This window comes from Limulus polyphemus, unplaced genomic scaffold (assembly GCF_000517525.1).
Source record: "Limulus polyphemus unplaced genomic scaffold, Limulus_polyphemus-2.1.2 Scaffold9, whole genome shotgun sequence".
Taxonomy (NCBI): Eukaryota; Metazoa; Arthropoda; class Merostomata; order Xiphosura; family Limulidae; genus Limulus; species Limulus polyphemus.
In genome coordinates, this window is record NW_013665619.1 from 887,564 (window position 1) to 902,895 (window position 15,332).

Consider the following 15,332-nt stretch of genomic DNA (forward strand, 5'->3'; position numbering starts at 1 on the left):
CATGAGTTTCTTTTTCATCTAAACCAGATATACCCATATATAAAACTTACGATGGAAAAAGAAGTTGATGTCAAATTTTTATTTATAAATCTTCTTGTTAACAAGAGAAACACAGGTTTCCAAACCTCCATATTTTGTAAAAAACAATCATATCGAACTTTATTACTGATATCATAAGTTCCATTATCAATTATTTAAAAAAATGACAACCTTAGATTTCAGATTTTGTGTACAAAATTATTTCTCCCCCACTGTTGTTAATAAAGTAATTGCTTTCTTTGAAAATAAGCCACAAACTGACATAGCAAATGATTAGTCCGAATATGTCCCTGTCACTTGTGTTTTACCTTTCATTCCAAACTCCTCTTGCGATAAAAAAAAAATCTGGTTAAAAACCGTCAAAGAGTATACAATTGGCATTAAAGTACAATTTACATTTTTACCTGGAAAAAAAGCTAGGTCAACTGCTATCCAAAAAGTACCTGGATAATGATACTTCAGGAAATATGTATGCAACTGAATGTACAGACTGTAAAAACTGTTATATTGGTGAGACTGTTAGACAACTTTCTACTCGTTTGCGTGAAAGTTTAATATCTCCATCTCATATTTTTGAACAATCATTCTTTTGATTCTTCTGAGGTAAAAATCCTCATCAGAGAAGACAACATTAATAGACTTCAAATAAAAGAAGCTCTGTTAATAAAGAAATATAACCCTGTTCTTAACGAATACAAAGGTGTTCATTGATATCCCCTTTTAATCGCTCTCTCCTCTCTTGGATATACAACGAATTTCAACACTCAGAATCAGGCCTAAAACCTTTATTTATATTTACCTAAATTTGACAGTTCATTGATAAATTAATTTATAAAGTTTGCAATTGCTTAATCGCATGCTTGTAGAATACTATTGTTATAAACTCTCACATGATCATTTTTTAAATTAAATTCTATTAGCCATAGCGTTGGTTTTTTTGTGAAGTATTTGGGTCTGTGATAGCTGTCACGCATGTTGAGTTACTTTGTATAAGTAAACTGATTTTTACGTTAGAAGTGCAGTAAGTGTCATTTGTAAACTTGGCCTTAAAGTTAGCATGGTGTTCAAGCTCGTAAAAATGTTAAGAAAAATAAAATAATGTCTTATCGTGCACTGGACATTGAATTATTTTTATCGTAAAATTTAAAAAAATCTGGCAACGACAGAACAACGTTTCAACCATGAATTTAAACTGTTCCTAATCGCTGTATAGTTAAAATATAATCTTATTATTATCTCCTTCAATTTTTTTATTGTTCATACAGATCTGTCAGAACAGCCCAAATCAGCATTTAATAACTTAGTATCGGTAGAAAGGCCCGGCATGGCCAGGTGGTTAGGGCACTCGACTCGCTATCTGCGGGTCGCGGGTTCGAATCCCCGTCACACCAAACATGCTCGCTCTTTCAGCCTTTCAGCGTTATAATGTGACGGTCAATCCCACTACTCGTTGGTTAAAAAGTAGCCCAAGAGTTGGCGGTGGGTGGTGATGACTAGCTGCCTTCCCTCTAGTCTTACACTGCTAAATTAGGGACGGCTAGCGCAGATAGCCCTCGTGTAGCTTTGCGCGAAACTCAAAAAACAAACAAACAAACAATCGATAGAAAAGGTCACTTTGATATATAGAGCATAATTTTTTTATTGTTTTTGGAAGTTGTACGTGTAATGTTTTTTTATTGTTTTTGGAAGCTGTACGTGTAGGTAAATTGAAGAAACAACATTTCCGATTCATTCAAAAGTACTTGATTTTCTATTTATCTCCAATAAATGTCAAAGTCCGAGTTAATATCTAGTGGTACGAACAATAACATAAGCTTTTGAGAAAAAGTTATTCATTTTCAATTGGTTTCCATGTCAAAACTTCTCTAAACACCAAGTAAGGTAATCCATACTTCAGATACAGGTACATTATATATCATAAAAAAGCAATGTTTGAAGATCGGTACCAATATTTTTCTTGTCAATGCTTCACCAATCCATTGAATTTAAATTGCATCCAAATTCGATTACTATAAAGCTCTAATAATGATTTATAATTTTAAGCAAGAGCTATTCTTGTTAAATTATAGGTCGGTGTGTGATCTTCGACCACACAAGCCTCCCCCCCCCAGTGGAACAGCGGTATGTCTACGGACTTACAACGCTAGAAACACGGTTTCGATACCCGTGGTGGGCAGAGCACAGATAGCCCATTGTGTAGCTTTGTGCTTAAGTACAAACAAACAATCGACCACACAAAAAACTGCAATGGGATCAATATTGTATTTGTTTTTAAAACATATTTTTCCAAATTTCTTGTGGGCTCATGACTTTATTGGTTACGGGGCCTTTAACAACACAGGAATCACACAAAAAATAAACAGAAATGGCCGTTACAATTGTAGTTAATCCTAATGATTACTGTTGATGCTTACTGTGTATTTGACATAGAAAATAAGTGATTTTTACTCACTTGTTTTGTCAGCTCTTTACAATGAATGTTGAAACAGGCAGAAACATAAAGTTATTCAATATGATGTAGTATGTGGACCACACAGGTAGGTAGTGAACAGTATAAAAACAGGTCGGTAACCTAGAGTTTAATATTTATTTGTTAATCAGGAATTAAGAAACTGGGCACATTTTATTTTGGAATACTAAAAGATTTTGTAGTTTTATATCACGAAATATTAAGATACTTTGGAAGTTATATATCCACGTGATACTTAGACATTTAGGTATTTACTTAGCTAATATTGCTGTTATTAACTACTGAACTAAAATAACTTAGTAACCTAAATATTAAGAAAACATTCATATGAATATACCTATTGAAAAATGAATGATATACATTGAATTATGCTATAAAGTAACATTAAATCTAGTTGAAAAATAAGATTAATCTGAAGTACGCTTAATGTTTGGAGTAGACATAAAGAAATCACTATGAGTTAAACCTAGATTTCAGAAGCTTGAGTAACATCATATTAATAACCTATAGGAACCCACTTTCAAACTTTAAAGATTAGCTGTTTTCTGTGTTAACGTAGACAAATTTAATTAACTTATTAATAAATTAATTAAGGGAAAATTTCTAGAAACTGTTTTCATTAACCTGCTACGTATGGATGACGTAATGATTAACCCTTTGTTTACCATAGGGGAGTACTTTAATAAAGATTTTCCATACTGAATTCAACATTATATACTTTGTATGGCCTTTATTCAATAACATATACAATCAATCTAACAAATATAAAATTTAATGTATTTCTTCAAAGTTCCAAATGTTTATGGTTAAGTTAGATTATTGCGTTTTTCTTTGGTGGTTAAGGCCACCACACATGTTTCGAGACATAATATTTTCTTTTGTATGGTGGCTAATTCCACGTTTCAATAAACAAGAAAACATGTGCCTCGGAGTAGACCAAACTTCTACTTTGAGAAACATTTTGCCTTTGGTCAATCAGGAGAGATTTTTGTTAGCGTGAGTTTGTCACGTGATTTTGAAACTTGTCGAATTCAACAGACGATGGAATTATTTTTAATCCTGCTGCAGTTAATAGTTTCATTGAAAAGCACGCTGACAATGTTTTCTGACGAAACGTGTTAGGGGAAGCATTTTTTTGGGGGCTTTTACATTTCACCGTCTTATGTTTCTCACTTTCAATCATATAGTAAACTGGAGACAAAACTTCTCAGTGACATTCATAATGGGCAGTTTTTAAGATTTAGGATTAATAATAGGAAAAAAGTTTGTTTGTCAAAGAGTAAATGAGGTTTCTGGGAGTACACTTACTAGAATATAACACTCTTATGTCAGAGAAAAGCGTTGTTTATAGAAAAATGTTCATGTAATTGTTTAATTAAAACAAAAGGAAATGACCAGGGCAATCACTAACCACATTTTATTCTTATGTTTATATAACTGGATATCTCTATTCAAGATTGACAAATACTTCATAGGATTTACACTTTATTTTAGAGACATAAATGTGATATCCAATGCAACGTTGTATAAGATTTTGTGATTTATTTATTACGTCCTTGTTAGAAGACAGGAGTGATTTTTAAGAGAAATTAGTCAACGTTGTATAAGCTTTTGTGATTTATTTATTACGTCCTTGCTAGCAGACAGGTGTAATTTTTAAGAGAAATTAATCAACGTTGTATAAGCTTTTGTGATTTATTCATTACGTCCTTACTAGAAGACCGATGTTATTATTAAGACAAATTAACCTTTCTTGAAATTAAAAAAAAAATCATAATGAAATGATGCGACTGGATTTGATGGAATTACATCTAAGTGAAACCCAAGGAGCAAACGCAGAGCTATACCATTAATATTATTTATTCTTAAATTATACGGATAATTGTTGGGAGTCATTTCTAAAGAAAACGAACACACAAAATGAGACAAATTTACCTTACGTCCGTGTTAAGTCTGGCGATAGATTTCATACCTAATATTAACTTATTTCCTACCGGGAATCCCCCTTCAGTGAAAAATAACGGTCTAGCAATAGTAGGAATAAATACAGAATGAGGATTCAATCAGGTGTGTAAGGTTTACACGTTGTGTCATAAATGTTTTATTTTTTAAATTGTTCGAAAAATGCCCGCAGTCTTTTTGTTTTTAAAGTAGTGCTTGGATTGTCTTATTTCGTTTTGGTAATAGTGTTTCTGTGTATAGATAAGAACAAGTAGCCGCTTTCACTGTTGTATGTATTCAACATAAATGGTACACATGTATATTATATGTTATATGTGTAGATTTTGTTCATATAGTTTGAATCATATTCATCACGTGTGCTTTTCCATCGAGTACTTACGTATATGTTGCATCTTTTCCCATGCAAAAACATTCGGCAGCCAACGATAAAGAATGACCAGAGGAGATGAGCATGCTGGGGAAGAAACGGTTGCTGTTTCTTTGAATTTTATGTAAGCGTGGTGTGTAATCTAGTTTAAAATGGTTTTCGTATATTCAAAGCCTTGAATTTAATGCATTTTTTACTTTACTATTGAAAGATAAGTTTTTCTATTATTTTTTTCCATACCGTATCATTAATGGCATCTATAAATGAGAATGTTTGTTTTCTTGGTTTACTAGTTTGGTATTCATGGAATATAGACACGCATGTATTCTATTTTTCTATTAGGAAGCTATACATTTTAGCACATTTTGATAAAACAACATTTGAACCCATTATTATTTTCCGTCATGTCCGAAATTATTTTACACATCAAATGCCCCGTTTAAAGTATATAGAGCCTTTAGATTTTGCATAAACAAATTAATATCAATGGGGTATATCTTGTACTTGACTGTAAAATCTACATCAACAACTTCTTTGTAGTTTTTTAGCCTCAAGATAATAAGAAATATCAATACGCTGCTTTGAGTAAATCACCCAGAAGAACTTCTTTACAATAAAATACAAGATTTAGACTTCGTACTGAAACTTAGATAAACTCAAAGAAAAGGTATTTTATAATATTTTCATTTATCAGGCACTAATTCAATTTATAAACTTAACCTAACAAAATATTTCAGAAAAGTAACAAACACGTCCGAGGAAAATTCCAACTTAAATCTAAGCTCATTCCAAAGGATGTTAGAAATAAAGATTTAAATACTAGACACTTTACATACTTTATGTCAAGTGTAATATAAACGACATCAACCAATTTCATTCAAAAATCCTGTAAACTTTATATAATTATGTAGTGAAAACTAATAAGCATAAGAATGTCAGAGTCGACATAACAATGGGTGGTAATTTTCATTTAACAGTTTAGATGTTGGGAAATTTCAAAATTCTTACACTAAGAGTACGTCCACTTCGTATCTTTTAATTGCCAGCAATTCTGTCATTTTTTTTTTTTGCTATAAGTTATTGAGTGAATCAAAGTTAAACTGGTTTGTAATGGTTTAGTAACAGTATAGACTGGACACTTGTTCATGTGTTTACTGACACAGCGAAGATGTAATAGTATTTGATACTTGTTTATTTAATACCTACTCGGTATAAGTAGTTGTTTCACCTACTTATTAAAGAAATATTTTGAAGTTTTAATGTCCGCAGAAGCCGCCAGGATGAGGAGGAGATCTGACCAAAGTCTAAACACTCAAACCTCAAAATATTATAATTACTCCAACACCGGAACATAAGAAGATTTAATGTCATAATAGTGATTTGATGAATGGGCGTAACCGTAAATTATCTAATTAGATAATTTATTCAAGCCTAAACGAACTTTAATTTCTATTATTGTTATCATATAATTCTGAATTTGTTTATTGTTTGATAATATAGCTAATCTACTCTTGTATTCTTTACACTCTTTGATATATTACAATCCATTTACACTCAGTTACATATAAAACTGGCGAATAAATGATGCCTGAAGGAGTTTCATAAATATCAATCGTCATAAAAATGTTGTAAGTTCTGTATCTTTATATTTAGTCATATTTTAAGGACTTGAATTATTAACTTAAAACGAAAACAAAGGGTAAAAATCAGACAATATTGATAAACTAGATAAAAATGCACAAACTAGCTTGTTAAGATAAAAAGCAATGAATTACATAAAGCAAAACTAGAACCAGATTGATTCAAAACTTTTAACATAAGATTGTATAGCTAATTTTTAAATCTGTCATGGGACTATTTTCTATATGTATTCTATTTAATGATGTATGTACATAGCTTGGCATAATAGACAATATTACTAATGAAAAAAGCTCACAAATACATGCGCAGATAGCCCTGGTGCTTCGCACCATAAAGCGCCACCTATCCATTCATGTGTCCATGTGAGTATTGAGTTTTGAATCTTTGAGTTCGGTCTTGGTGGTCAGAATAGCCAGTCCCCATCCAGTAACAGAGATTCAGATCCCGCTTCATGTCAGTACTTATACTTTTTCAGATAAACTATTCTATCGAACACTGTATAAAGTATTATTTCAGAAAGCTAGATCATATCAGCTATTTGGTTTTATCTGAAACTTATTTAGTTCTAACATTATTTCATATCTAAAAACATGTTTCAATAAGTTATAAAATTTATACACACGATTTATTGAGTTGGAATGACTGAACATGAAAATACCAAGCACAAAAATTACGTATTTAAAATAAGTATTCACACATAGGCAATATAATTTATCATCAAAATCTTAAGTATATATACAAACGAGACACTTGTGTATCAAACACATATTACTCGTAAATACAATATCTTAACGTATTAAAATATCAAGTATATGACAATGACTTGCCCTAATATCAAAATACCAACTATACGTGAATCGCATTCTTAGCTTCGAAAATCCAAGATTAATAAGAGATGTATTTTAAAATCAAACCTCGAGATATACATATATATCATAACTTACAACCATAATAGAAAGAATAAAGAAAGACATGCCACAACTTAAATATATGAAGTACACATAAGTGATATTTTAGCGTCAAAATATTTGGTATACATAAATGATAAATCTTGATATCAAAATACTTAATACCCAATAATGACATTCATCACAGAACTAAAATACTTCATACTAGCAAATAGCATCTATTTACAGTCAAATATGAAAGGTATGCCTTAACGATATTTTTATTGTAATATATTATCAGAAAAATAGTGATATACCTTATCAGTGAAATACTTCATACCTACAAATAGCATCTATTTACAGTCAAATATGAAAGGTATGCTTTAACGATATTTTTCATTGTAATATATTATCAGAAAAATAGTGATATACCTTGTCAATGAAATATTCAGTTCACATCAACAGTATCTATTAACAGTAAAATTATAGGAGGTATGCCTTAAGGATATTTTCTAATACAATATATTCTAAACCTTTTTAGTATGTGGCACATAATTTGGTAACAAAAGTGACATACTTTATTATTAAAATGTTTAGTGCACATGAATAACATAGTTTAGCAATATAACAGGAGGGGTATGTCATAAAGACATTATCTAATATAATATAAAACTCTTATATTTTCAGGATTTAGTTCTTATCGCTCGGAAACCCACAAAAATATTACATAGGTTTCAGTTTTGTTATTCAGGGATTTGCCCAAGACGTATTTATATAAAGACTCAACATGGTACAATAAAGCTGTACGGACCTGATTCGGCAGAAAAAAAAATTAAAAACAGTCTTTCTGAGTAGATAAAAAATCCCTAATTTCTTGCTGAAAATAACAAATACCAAATCTTCACTTGAAATCTCTTACTATTAAACGCAAAAGTATTGTTTATTTTCAATTTCACGCAAAGCTACACGAAAGCTATCTGCGCTAGCCGTCCCTAATTTAGCAGTGTAAGACAGCTAATCATCACCACCCACCGCCAACTCTTGGGCTTCTCTTTTACCAACGGTGGGATTCACCGTTACATTATAACGGCTGAAAGGGTGAGCATGTTTGGTGACCCGCGACCCTCAGATTTCGAGTCGAGCGACTTAACCACCTGGCCATGCCGGGCCATGAGAAAGTTAATTCTACAAAGCTTCAAAAAAGTATAATAAATGTTCTAAATATTTAATATGTTTACACTGTATTACATTAATATGATATTCATGCACTACACATTATTCACATTAATTTAATTTTTTTGGTTTATTTTCCCCGTTGTGGTAAGGTTGATGGGAAAATAATCTACTGTAAGAAATAAATTAGTTGTTCGTATTGTGGTATTTACTTCTGAACAGACTTTGCACCTTGAGTCCACCTATAAAGGATTAGATCTGGACAGTATTTCGGGTTATGCAGCTTTGTTTGTTCAGTTTACCTAAAAAAGGGGTTAGAAGTGTTTTTTCATAAATACTCACCATAAGAAACTCCTGCCTGTGAAATGTATTAAAAGCATGACCATGTTGTGCCAAACCAGTAAAAGTACTATAAATCCTGTAATAATTAGAGGCTAGAGGATTTGAGTATTAAGTCTGGTATAATGCATAATAACCAATGAACAAAAAGAAACGGATTCCACATATACAGCACAGTTTATTCATCAAAATAAAGGAACAAAATGAAAATGGTAAAAGACGAAACGGTTAGGATATTTTACGACTGGATTTTTACATTCACAAATTATACATGTATTACATACTGTAGTTTCGCGACTCTATGTATATATCTATCTATCTATTTATAAGTAAGCAGGCGACTTCCAAAAGGTCGCGGCTTTGAAATCCAAGTCTAATCTAATCCAAAATCTTGACTGATATTGCAAGCGCCATCACCACCAGTAGATAGGCAGTAACAATCAGTTAAAATAACACTTAATGTCGGGTTGGCAGCCTAGTAAGCTCACTATGACTGTCACCAAAGTCAAACAAACTAAGCTCACTATGGCTGTCACCAAAGTCAAACAAACTAAGGACACTATGACTGTCATCAAGGTCCAACAAACTAAGCTCACTATGGCTGTCACCAAGGTCCGACAAACTAAGCTCACTATGACTATCACCAAGGTCCGAAAAACTAATGAAAAAGGACAAACAACTAGCAAGGTAACGTACACTGGTAAGCAATATGTAAATTCATGAATAAAACTGAAGTTATACAATTAATTACGTGTTCTAACCAGTTTAGTGAATCAAATTAAACAATTGTATAGCTTATGACTTGAAATTTTCTTAATGAGCAATAAAAAGTCTACTATGTTGTTCAACTTGTGCGTTGTAAATTCATTAGTTTGTACAACATGTATAACTAAAATTTCATTTTCTCTTTTAAAAAGTAATGCGCATGCTCAGCAATTGCTTCCTAGCTTCCTAAGGTTAGCTATCGCTCAGCCTTAATGGTAATGCTGGGACGAGATAACTGAACTGTATTATTTCATTGTTACATTTTTCGGCTTGATCCAAATATATTTTTACTTGTGTTCTTGATTAGGTGACCTACAAGGATCTTTTTTTTCTACCTACTGAACATCATTGTGGTCATATTTCAAGATGGAGACTGTTTAACGATTATGTGCATAAAACCTAGGAAAACAGATAAAAGTGTTTGTCCATTATGTATTATCAACACAATAACGACAAGCGGAATCCATTGTACAACTCCCTACCTCAGCATAGTTTCAACAAAAAATTAAAGTAAACAATTACTAGTATGATCCTGGTAAGTACTGTGACCTGTCATCTACATAACTGATAGGCCTTCAAAAACTGCCATGAACTTGATCAATATTTACTCTTTTCTTTAGAGACGGTTTTGAACTGTGAACTGTTTATATTCATACATCACCAAAATATGAGAATAGCAATTCAATACTAATTGCGCATCTTAACCTTAGTTCCTTGGCCTAAGCACGTATTATTATTAATCTCTGATTTTATCTTACTGTTGTAGTTAAAAACTTACATGACTGACTCATAATAACGTGTCTTTTGTTTTTTGTTTCACCTGGGTTGCTTTTCGCGTTAAATTTTCATATAACTGTTGTATCTATTGATTACCTTTCTTCAGAGATTAAAATTCGGCGCTTTCTCTCTTTCCTTCATTTAAACAAATAGAACCGGAAGATCCACTAGCGACCGTTTGGTTCTGGCTAATATGGTTATTCTGCAGCTACATGTATATTGGTATAACGCCTTATATTACGAAAGTTCATATTGTACTAGTGTTGTATTGTTTATTTATTTAGATTTTTTTCCCAAGATGCTACACAAAAGCTATCTATGCACAGTCGTTCATAACTTTGAACTGACAGATAAGGGGGAAGACAGCTAGTAAACACCACTTACCGCCAACTGTTAGGGTACATTTGTCTACACAAATAGTGGATTATTTGACTGTCCACTATTCTTGCACACCCACGGCTCCAAAGTGCGGAGCTCGTTTTTGATGCAATAGAATGTGAAAAATTTATCCTTTGACTCCCAGTCTGAACCTACTAACCATTATATCACGTCCAGTCCTGCTCTCTCTCTCTCTCTTTTTTAAATAATGTATCATGTTTCATTTGGGAAGAATAAATGGGTAAATTATGTTAGCCAAATACCGAAACAACAACAAAAACAATGCTTGTGTCAAAATGCACATTACTTTTCATTATGACGTGTGCTTTTCCCCTAGAATCTAGTCTTAAAGAAATAATTCAAAATATAGTTACTTTTCTTGTAGAGGTATTTAAGCGATATTGTTGTAATAATACATAAATTAGTGATTTAATATTCCATTATATTGCTTAAACAGGATTTTATCAGATATAGATGGGATTAAAAAGGATATTTTACAAACCAGGTGGATGCGTGCAGTTTTCATACAAGACGTGTCTCTAAGTTTAGGGAAAACCACCAAGACATACAGTGAAGATACTTCCATGTTTACAGTTAAGATCACTAGATGAGCCTTTTTGTCTTTTTAAATGTTTTACTTTTTGCATTGTCTTCGTAAGTAAATTGCTAGTTTTTTAAGAACACTTGAATTAAAAGGAGTTTCACGTCATCTTGTCGTGCGTGTTTCCGTCTTTTTTACCTTATTGAAACTCATGGCGGGATTTTCTTTTCCTTTTCATGTTTAGGGTAACTTCTGATGATGCAGAGTTTAGAGAAGTTTGATAACGAGAGGTTTGTATAAGAAATAACAAATGCTTGTCTTAAGCTAACAAGCTTCCAACCTGTCATATTGTACAATAGAACTCTACGTTTTCTCAGTTTGTTACCTTATGTAACAAGCATACTGAAGTCTCTTTTAACGAGGTTGGCAACTAACGATAGAAAAAAAAAGAGGTCGCAGCTGGACAGCAAACGACCATATACATAAATAATATAAAAATACATTTATGTAACAAAGCTACTTGTATTTGTTTAGGAAAATGGGTGGACTGTTTAATATCCTGTTTGTTTCAATAACTGTTTACTACCGTCCACTTCTATTCTATCTATTACTTTAAAGAATCGCGTGCAAATGACTACATATACATATTTCTGTTCGTACATTAAGTTGTTTATAAAGTGTTCTAGTCCACTTGTTTTGCACAACTTTTAAGAATTTGGTGTTTGCAGAGTTTTCCGACTTTCTGTTATCTATGTATCTATCTATATCGTTAAAAGTTTATCATTTAAAGAACGTATCTTCCTTTTGTGGAAAAACTGAAAGCACATATGCGTATTAAAGTTGTTTGCTTGAAGATAATTATATTGGTTGGAATTATTTTAAAAGCGGGACATACATTAACCAAAATATTGTTGGATTGTAGCTGCTACATTGTTTTGCATAGTAGTATATTATTATAATATTTTCCTTGTAAACAACCATTAATCTAGTTTCTATAGCCAAAGTGTTTAAAGCTTTATTTTTAAAGTAGTTAGCTAAAGAGTGTCACCGCTTATTAAAAGTTATTGTTCTTCATCTGTCAACTCAATTCACATCTCTTAGCATTAACATTCACATGATCTACTCCAGGTCACTAGAACGATAGCAATAATAATTCTTATGTCCGATAAATACCTCTAAAACGCGTCTCTGTAACGTTTCTTCAATTACTTTTTAAGTTTCCGTCTGATTTTGTTTTTTAAGTAACTTAAAATTCCCTGCATTCTTCTGAGGTCCTTCAAAAGCTATGAAAGGCCTCACGACTTTAGTACGTGACCTCTCATCTAACGAGGAGACCACAGATAACATTTAACGAAGACGACTTCACTTAAACTCAACTAGAAACCAAACAAGGTTCAATGGTCCAGACTTCATTTTCAGCTCAACAACCATATAGCAAGGATCTTTATCGATTTATCGGTATATATATATATATATATATATATTGTGACTTGGAACTTGAATCCAAACCTGTACCAGTCTGACAGGGACTGTTGTCTGGTAAGCAGATTGACTTAGTGTATCCAGGGAAGTCAGGCTAAATGGTCACGTCGCAATAGAGTAGATTATGGAAGAGCTGAGTTTATTTGCTTTTTAAGGATCGGTGCACACTATGACAGACCATTAACATAGGCAGACTGCGTAGGATTATGGGAAATAGTCTGTGCCTGTGTTAGTGGCGATAAGAATATTGGCACAGTTTGATGAACAAGGACAATAGTGGCTTCAGTTCTTTCGTCTTTATATCTACTGTCAAGTATACATATATTAATATAAGATACCAGTAAACACATATAACACAAGAAAATCAATTTTATTGCAGTCTAGAGTCCAAGTAATCATTATTATATATTTCCTTTGTTCTTCTACTGTTTTTTTTATCATGAAAATGGCAGAAACAGTCATTTCCATTTGAACTAGATTCTTATTATTTCCCCATTTTGATGAATAAATAAGATGAAATAATGGTATTTTTTACATTATATCAATTAGTATTACGGACAAGATGTATATTAAGCTGTTTGCACAAAATATGCTACAGTAGAGCCAATATGTAGGATTTAGCTGTTAGCTTGTTTTAATCATAGGAGAAACTAACGAAGGTAAATAAATAATGCAGCACTGTATCTGTTTCATAAGTTTAAAAAACGATATTTCTTGTCATTGAATATATAGTTAAATTAAAACATTTAATTACTAAAGTGCATAGATTAATTTTTAGTTTACTATTAATGAATTGGGGAAGTTTTGCACTGATACGCCCGGTTCTACTAAACACTGCAGTTGTAATTTTTTTGTGTTCGTTGCTATCAAGCAATGAATAATATTACTGACAAGTGGGGGTTTCTAAATAAATTCATATAATGACACTTATATTTTTCTAGGCTTATGACAATGTCCACTATATTAAAAAGATTACTGGATGGGAAAAAACTCGATTTAGAATTCGCTTAAACATAAGTATTTAATAAGATGATGCACTATTTTACGGTGAGTTAATTTGTTGTTGAATTTGCACTCTGATATATTTAACATTCTTTTTTTTTAATCATACATTCAATATATTCCAGTTTTATTTCAATGCATGAAAACTTGACAAGCTTAACGAATTTTTGGTGCAATAGTTGTATGTGGCTCCAGCAAAGTGCATGGTTAGTTTGCACCTTTGTTTTCTGCAGGAGAAAAGGCATCTCTTAGTAATTCAAAGTATCTCCTACCAAAACGAAAAAAAAAAAAATGCAAAAACACCATTTTCGTATTCCGCAAGGTATTGTCAAGAAAGTTACAGCCGAGTTTTTGATCTAATTTCCATTTTAGGAAGATGGTCTTTTTCTTCTTTAAACTTTACGCATAGTCATTTTTCTTTCCTTTTTTTTTTCTTTACATGTGAGCGCTCTGCTCTTTAACACACCTGATTGAGGTTATTTTGCAATTCTGCTCATTCGTATTCACGAGCTTTAGCTATAGTGGGACAGTCGATTCCGTGGCTGATCTCAACATCTTGGAAAGAAAAACAGTAAGAGCACGTGATAGTGTTTTGACGAGGTTTGGGAAGGGCCTGATCATGTAGGCAGTTCACTACCAACCTCTAAGCTGTAGGCGTATAGCCCATCAAAGCTGAAGAGGATTTCAGTTTTTCTTTCCCTTCATTCCTTTTTAAAATGAAACCAAATTCACAGTCATAAAAAAATTCCAGTTTATCTTGGATTTTAGCAACAGAACGAATGAAATTTAAGCAGTTGAGAGTGTTTTATAATTCGTGTTTAGTCTAATCAAGCATATCAAGGTTATTTTCTAAATGAACTTTGAATAGTGTCTTTACCCATTTACTAATTTTAAACTTCTCTTCCATCTTCATAATCTTCAGCTTTCGTCTTTTAAACTTAGGGATGATTGTTCGTTATCGTTATGAACGAGAATGATAGTGTATAATTGTTAATTGTCGTTATGAACGAGAATGATAGTGGATGATTGTTAATTATCGTTATGAACGAGAATGATAGTGGATGATTGTTAATTATCGTTATGAACGAGAATGATAGTGGATGATTGTTCATTATCGTTATGAACGAGAATGATAGTAGATGATTGTTCATTATCGTTATGAACGAGAATGATATTGGATGATTGTTAATTATCGTTATGAATGAGAATGATAATGGGTGATTGTTAATTATCGTTATGAACGAGAATGATAGTGGATGATTGTTAATTATCGTTATGAACGAGAATGATAGTGGGTGATTGTTAATTATCGTTATGAACGAGAATGATAGTGGATGATTGTTAATTATCACGTTATGAACGAGAATGATAGTGGGTGTATTGTTAATTATCGTTACTGAACGAGAATGATAGTGGTGATTGTTAATTATCGTTATAGAACGTAGAATGATAGTGGTATGTATTGTTAATTATTCGTTACGTAACAGTAATTATAGTGAACTGAGTACG